The sequence below is a fragment of the Hetaerina americana genome, unplaced genomic scaffold (assembly GCF_022747635.1).
Source record: "Hetaerina americana unplaced genomic scaffold, ioHetAmer1.1.p SCAF_15, whole genome shotgun sequence".
Lineage (NCBI taxonomy): Eukaryota > Metazoa > Arthropoda > Insecta > Odonata > Calopterygidae > Hetaerina > Hetaerina americana.
Genome location: NW_027286625.1, coordinates 443,545 through 452,176, shown reverse-complemented (window position 1 = coordinate 452,176; position 8,632 = coordinate 443,545).

Below are 8,632 nucleotides of genomic sequence, written 5' to 3'. Positions count from 1 at the left end.
TAATTGAATGATGATTTGAGTCCAAAGCTCAGGTTCAGTTATTTTCTTTTGATAATAATGTTGCATTTTAATTAAAAATTAAGACATATTTGGATAAAAGCATAGTATTTTAATGTTTCAAAGGCTTTCCCGAAATAATTTTCGGGAAGAATAGCATCTAAAATAATTAAGCTCTTAGGATCGTATTCTCAGACTCCCATTAGAAACACATTACATTCATTCGGATGTATATAAGAAACGATGCTGTCCTCAATCCCCCAACAACAAACCCCAGTTGCGACTCGCAAGGGAGCAAAAGTAGATGAAAAATATCTCGCTTTTATCGTCGCTTGAAATTGAATACATTTAACAGTTTAACGTAATGGTAGTTTAACCCACTTTTTTCAATTTATTTATACCTTCACACGGTCAGTTTTTTCACCAGTAAAACAACAAACGAGCACTGCATTGATATACGTATGAATTTTATTTCACGTACGGTGTTCAATGAAAAACTTCTGTCGAATATTAAGTTGGTAATATTTGGCATTTTTCTTAACGGCACAAAACTGAGCTAGTAATAATGTTATTGTTATACCTGAAACAATCTTTGGTGACAAGAATGAGGATGATTCAGACTCAGCTTATTGAGCAAATAGAACTTCAATAATGAAATTGACTTGTAGGGAATCTCAATTATGGTGTTTTTTTTTAACACTCGTTTTTCTAGGGAAAACTACTGAGTTCAATATATTAATGTATAACAGCGGAGAAATTTTGCATTTTTGAAAATATATAGTAAAATGTTTAAACCAATAAAACTCTTTTAAAATTATATTAAGAACAAAATGCTACACACACGTAGCATTTTGTAGGACAACATTCTTCAAAGCACACTAAAGGATAACTGATTATATTTGAACTTATGAATGTCGAGTTACCGAGCCAAAGCCAACAATTGACTCATTTGATGAGTGAACCATCGATAAATCACTATTGTCTTTTCTTTCGAAGTATTTTTGAACAAAATTGATTTCATGAGTGTCATTTATAAGAAATTTTCTTAAAGAAGATTAATTAGTATTGTTATGCCGCAGAGGTAACACATATATTTATGGAAACATTGTGAATATGTCAAAATTGCTTGCAGGAGATTTGACCTGTTTCCACGAGTATAAAAAATAATGAGATACTCCAAACATTGTCAATTAGGTAATTAATTCAACACACCTTGTATTTAGAAAGAGGTAGAAAACACGTATTTACAGGGAAAAAAGTCAACTCCAAGCTAAACTAACCTGACACATTTAGAGTGTAGCTGTGTTGAAAACAAATGTTTTTCTGGGGATTCAACGCGTAATTAATGAAGTATATATTACGGTATACTATTTTTACGATCTTAATGGATACTTTCCAGAGAAATTAATGGAATAAAAAAAATACAAAGAAAGGCAATATGATGGATTGAGGTGGGAATGAATGGATCCAAACATCTGAAACCAACGTTGAGGCGTTTAAAAAGAACGAGTAATCTGGTGTGGGGGAGGGAAGGGGACTTTGCACAAAATTGCAAAATAAGCATCGAGAGCAATATGACAAGGCCCGCGTGCGGATGCGAAGAAAAAATGGGCGGGGCGCGGTAATGAGGAACAGATGGCAAATGGTTGGAGAATTAATGGCGAGACTAAAAACAAACAGCAAAGAAAAAACGCACCGGGCGGGCGAAGTGAAAGGTGGAATTAAAACCGAAGGAGATTAACCGGGGAGGAGATAAAAGTCTTTAATTAGGCATTTCATCACCTCTCTTCAAGGGCAACTTATTTTAGGATATTTTCTTTATTTTTCGATTCTTCCGAAAGTACGTACTTTCTCCAACCGGGTGCTTCTATTTTTTTCCACGTTCCAATACGCCCTGGGCCACGAAAGGTCATGTGACCGTCGTCGTCGAGAGGAGATATTTAAAAAAAGGGGGAAACGGGAGGAGAGATGCGCGGTCGACATCGACCTTTTTCCTTTTCCCTTTTAAAATATTTTTTCGAGCTTAATGAAATTCCTCAAGATAAAGTCTGGGCCGGGAAATGAAGAGGTTGAATTCTTTCCCTGCAACGAGCGAAGGAAAAAGTTTGTAGCGGTGTGCCATGTGGGGATGTTGGAGCGGGAGAAGAGATAAGGAAGAATTCCATTCGGTCCCGGGTCACGTGGCCACGAAGGGGGGAAGTGGGCGATAAACTTGTTTTAGGTGACAATCCCTAAATGTGGAGAGGGAAGAATTTTATTTTCTTAGAATTCGTCAGTGGGAACCGCGGCCATAGGCGAGGCGTTTTTAAGTTTAATGTGAAAAAAAATCACGATGATGAGTAAAATCCACAAAAATCTTTCCGATATAACTGACAAATTGATAGTCATTAGTTTTTCAAATACACATAAGGCCTCCACAAATTTCTATGCTGTAATAATTTCTTTACTTCATCATAGCTTTCCTTACACCTTTCTTGATTAATGCAAGTAAATATGTTTCCTTTGATGTATATATTTATATTTATGCCAATCATTTATAAATATATATATATATATATATATACGTATATATATATATGTATGTATGTATGTATGTATGTATGTATATATATATATATATATATATATATATATATTCCATCTCTAAAAAACATTCAACGTAATCATTGCAATCAAGATCAAGACTGTAAAGTGCTTACGCACGAACACACACACACACACAGAAGAAATCGCGAGACCGAAGTTTCCCATTTATGTTTATTTCTTTTCCTAAACAGCAATATATTACCTACAATTAATCAACAGAAGTACAGGTTTACGTACGCATTACCTGAAAATATTATTCTGCACGTAATGAAATGGGAGACTTACAGATGAAATCACTTACCTTTTCCATTTGTAATGAAAATGCTGGGCGGTCGCAGCGAGTTCTTTTATCCCTATCAAAATATTTGAACGAAACTATTAACGTACGCTGTGATAACAACGGCCACCTCGGGAACGCTGTGATTTAGGGACTCCTTCATCCTATTTTATGCACTCATTTCTCACGTTTATACGTCAGCTTCATGGTGACTTAATCACTCAACAACAAGACTCGCTTGACTTAATAAATCAGTCCGGTGACTAAAATGAAGCATTTTATTGCTTTCAGAGGATTCACCTGCGTAGAATTGAATTGGAGTTCCTTGGCTGGAAAATCGAAAGAAAAAATCTAACCTCTCCTTTCGTTAATGATCTCGACTGGGCACTTACAAAAAACACGAGGCAAATAAAACCTTTGCTGAACTGTACGTTACGATAGACTTAAATGCGAGTGTGTGTGTGTGTGTGTATATATATATATATATATATATATATATATATATATATATATATATATATATATATATATACACACACACACACTCGTGCGCATAGAGTAGAGAGGAGGGAAAAGTTATCCCGAGTTTCCAGTTGACGCGCGTTTTCCGGGGCAAACCCTTGTGGAGAAGGTTAGGGAGATGTCAGGTGGGGTAAATGATAACCATTTAAGGGGAGAGTGAGATGAGATGAGGGGAAGGATAAAAACTAAGGCCAAGGGTGGAAAATGCGGAGAGAAATGGCAGGGGAAGGGTGTGCATCTTAAGGAAAGGGGTTATGTACGATGAACTTAAAGAGGGGAGAAAAGTCGAGACGTGAGAAGGTAGAGGGAAGCGGATCAACGGCATACAATCTGGGGGCCTGCGGTCACCTCACGCCGTTTTCAAGGCTGATAATGTTTCACAAATTTTCAGACTGAGTAAGTAGGAGTAGGTTGGATACAAAGGCAATTTCTACATCGTCGTTTGTTTGATGAATGCCATGGAGACGCGCATGGTAATTTTAATCACTGCAAACAACTTTTGGATACTATCGACAAGGTTGCTTGGCAAATGAAGGAGCCTTTATTATATCAGTATAAAGCGCTTACGTAGATTGGACGCTCATTTTTGTAGGGTGGGTTAACACTCCAAAAATTGGAAGCCATGATATCGCCCTACTTTGATTTCTAATGAACGGAGAAATAAATTGTTTTGAATAGTAAGAGATTTTAACGTTCTATGTGAGCAGGGAAGGATAGGCAACTGACAAAAACGCGACCTTAAACTACATTTTCTATCTTCTATATCAATCTATTATGTTGAGAATCAGTAACTACCCCGTTTTTAATTTTCAAATATATACATCTACACTGAATGTGCGAACCGCTGTGTCAAAATAATTGCTTTTTTCCGAAGTTAATTTCACGATATCTCATAATTACTGATTATCAATCAAAGGGTTGGAGTCTTGTACTCAATTTTCTCAATCAAAGGCAGACATTATTTTTATTAAGTGTCGGCACTTTTATAAATTTTCAGGAACATCATGTGGAGAGAAGGCCAGATCAAAACTCAGCTCTCTACGCCCAGAGAAGTATCTACATGTGCATGGTACCCTCCAAACCACAGCTAAGGTGTGTAACAGGGGGTGACTAAAATACCAGGTACATAACATCAGAAATTATGTTTTTCGTAAGTGTTAGCAACAATATATATGTAAAAAACTGAAATAATGTATATAGTAGAATTATTGGCACAAAATGAGTATTCGTTGGCTGAAACATACCTGGGAACAACTTGCGGTAAGGAATATTCCTCTGGAAAACTTACAAAAGGAAGGGTCATCAATGGTTTACCATGATTTTTCTACACCTAAAATACGAGTATTGTTAATTTTGGCGTATTTTAACATCATTCATACAATTCACTCCCTCCCTTTCAGTCAATTGACTATTTTTGTAATTACAAATTAATTTAATCTATTAAGTAGAGTGGTAGTTAGACATTCAACCTCTCCCAAAAAGTTCTCTTTTTTCGACTTGCCAACTTAAAGCATTAAAAGCCCTAAAATTCCCCATGGCCTACTCTACTCTTCCATCCAATTTAACTCCTTTCTTGCACTTTCTTTCCATCTTGCAATTCTCACACTTTTCCACTCGCCTTTGCTGCTCCTCTCGTTGTTGTTCGGAGCGTGCACCTGAGAGCGCTCCCATGCTTCCTCACCTCTGAGGAAGAAACTTCATAATAAGTAGGTGCAAATGAAGAATTATTTCATACGGTTCAGTAAATTAGACATTTACTGTGTCCTGTCGTGGGCGGATTCTGGAGGGAATTAAGTGGTAATTATCATCCCGAGAATTTAATAACTTGGAATAAATTCACCCTCAAATTTTATTGCTCGTGCTGGAGAATTGTGGGGTGTTGAATTAATAATATGCCCTCACCACAATAATCAACCCGAACGTTGGTTTCATAGGTGAGAGCCCCTCGTACTAATTGTAAGCCCCACGGCGCGCCGTGTGAAACTTCACATCCCGGATTGGGGGGTCAGTTCCTTTTCCTCTGCGGTTTGCGGCTTCCCATTACGTTTTGGTTCACAAAAAATCAAACAGCATTGGATAGGCAGAATCAGTGTCCTCCGGCATCACTATCGAGGACCTCCAGTCAATATTAGAACCCTAACCCACTAAGCTACCTACCACTCCTCTTATTTACCATACAATATAAGACATACTTCATTAACTACATATAATTAGATTTATTATCAATTGCTGCCTTTTAATAGATATAAAATAAGGGAATACCATTTAATATAATAGGATAAAATCCTGGCTAACATAACAAATGCTCGCACTAGACACGCTGTCGATTCATCTTTCCAATCACCCACACTTGATTTTAACAGGTCAGTACACAAATTCTTTTTACGAAATTTCCCATTCATTAACATCTGCTTCCATTGCGTCTCCATATACCCGTAGAGCATTAAAGTCTCGCTAAAATGGGTACACGTCAAGTATTTATCGAAATATAAATGTAAGTCAACTGATGAAAGAATTACACATAGTATTAATAAGAATTTTTAAACTTTTGCAATTTTTACGAAAATTACTTTTCACCGGGGTCGAGTAAGAAGCCGGAATGCTACTCCTTATGGGGCCTGAGCGGTTCTCTAAATTGGGCGTCGAGCAAGTATCGATTTTTAGAATGGAATGCCGCCTGTCCATAATTAACCTCAAAATACCATATCGCTGAACAGAGAAAATTGCAGTCGATATATTGTAGGGGCACATTAAAGCCTTCGATCGCAAGTAATTAATGTACGTGACCGGATTTCGGGGAGCGGAAATAAGCGCCATTATACCTCCAGCCTTGTATATCTCCCGGCCGAGGGAGGCAGAGAGGAGGAAAGAAAGTAGGTATAATGCTAGCTGCTAGCAAGGGGGTTGGCAGGAGAGTGGCGGCGAACGGGGGTAGGAATGGGCAAGAGCGAGTAATACGAGTTGCACGGGCAAAATGGAGGAGGAAGGGCTGAGAATGGGAGGGACGGGCGGGATGGAAGGGGACCAGGCGAAAACAAAGTGGGCGTGGCGTGTCCGAGTTCGGTCGGAAAAACAATTCCGCTAAAGTCAAGAGCCCATACGGGTGTGCGAGGGAAGGCAATGTGGGGAGGGGGTGCGGGACGAACCTTAAAGAGGAACCTGGATTGATAAGAATGTAAGGGCCGAGGGAGGGGAACGGCGGGAAGGTTCCGTGCATTAATTGCGCCTCGGAAGAGTCAAAAAGGCAAAAGAAGCTCCTGAGGAAAAGTGAGGAGGGTTTAGCCATAGCATAACTCACGCTTGTGAGCGTCCCTATGGTTGCTTGATGCTTCTGCCGCCAAAGGTAAAGCATAATGTGAGGTTTTATAGCAGCTAATAATATCAAAATGATCCCTTTTTTAATTTAATATACGAGGGTCATCCGGAAAGTAGTACCCGTTCGTGCCGCATGAAGTGCTGACGACGCGAGTAGCCGCTGGACGAGGTCAGATAGCTTCAGTGGCTTGTCTGCCTTCTCTGAGCCAAGTTGCGTGACGCTAGCATTGCCTGTGTTGTTTCTGTGATTGTTTACAATGTTTAAAAAAATTGAGAACGCCGCCAGTTGTGAAGTGAGGGCAGTGATTAAATTCCTCAATGCAAGAAACGTTCGCCCATGTGATATTCATCGCCAATTAAAGGAGGTGTATGGAGACAATGTAATGGACGAGTCGTCTGTTCGGCGGTGGTGTCGCAACTTCAACATGGGGAGGGGGAACACACACGACGATGAGCGTTCGGGGAGACCGTCTGTCATTACAGACCAACTGGTGAGCTCAGTTGACGAATTCGTGAGGAACGATCGGCGCGTCACAATTGATGACATCTGTGAGCATTTTCCCAATGTTTCTCGAACAATTGTTCATGAAATTGTTAAACACCATCTGCATTATGCAAAAATTTGTGCAAGATGGGTCCCTCGCGTACCTCAATGAGCTGGCGGCGAAGGACTATGCAGCAGGAATACAGAAACTTGTCACACGTTATGACAAATGCCTTAATTTGCTTGGAGATTATGTTGAGAAGTAGTTTAAAGTATCCTCTTTCAAATAAAATTTTTTATGTTTGTTAATATTTACTTTTGTGTCTTTATTTCACGAACGGGTACTACTTTCCGGATGACCCTCGTATATCAGTACAAGCGAGAAGGCGGGAATAGAGGGGAGAATGCCGGGAAAGCGAGGTAGAGGGAAGAAAAGAATAGGCAATTTGGATGGAATTAAAGAAGGTAGCAAGTATACAAATCTAATGAACGAGTTATTGTAAATGTAGTATGGGGCTTAAGGATATTTTGCACCACACTATGGCTCGGGAGTACATTTTAGTCAACTCCTGGAGCCCATCAAAGACCTACCCTAACTCGTTAGATTACATAAAGTACATAAAAATATTTTTGCAATAGATAACGGTAAAAACTACGAAAAACATATTTGCTTCTACCGGATCAATTAAGCTCGGTAGCAAAATCGCTGATGAACTACAACATTAATGTTTTACCACCTTCATAAAACTTTAAAATTTTTTAAAAGTTCGGGAACGATCAAAGAAAATTATAAATATGTTTACTTTATACACAAAGTTCATGTTATGCTTTGATCCAATTGAATAAAGTATGTTTTCAGTAGTTTCTTTCAGAGCCAACTTTATTCTAAGCAAAAGCGCAAAAATATGATTTTCCCACCGAACACCTTTTGTTCTTATTCATTGAAAATACAAGGCAATACATATTTGCGCGTCTCCAATAATAAAATTAATGGACAAGAAACAGAATTTCGAATTGTCCAAGGATTTGGGATATTATTTAATATGATAATAATTCACTGTAAGTGAGCAACAAGTCAAAATATTCTATAGGAGTGCACTGGGAAAAACTATAGTACCTTTCTAGATGAAAGGATGAAGTAATCCCATTGAAAATTATGAACTTAATGGCAATAAGTTGAATTCCAATCCATTCTGTTTATAAATGAAAAAAATAACTATGACTTCATAAGAACTGTCAATCTGTCAATAAGCTCACCTTATCTCAACCATTCGTTCCATTCCAACAAATGCCTATTGAATAGTAAATGTGAATCTGTTAATGAACTTTGTGCTGTGAATTTTTCGAAAATTTGTCATAGCTGGATTCAGCATCTTCTACCGCGACTCAATCCCTAGAACATTGTAGACAGAGAAAGCTAACATCTGGTCGATCTAACAATTCACTCACTC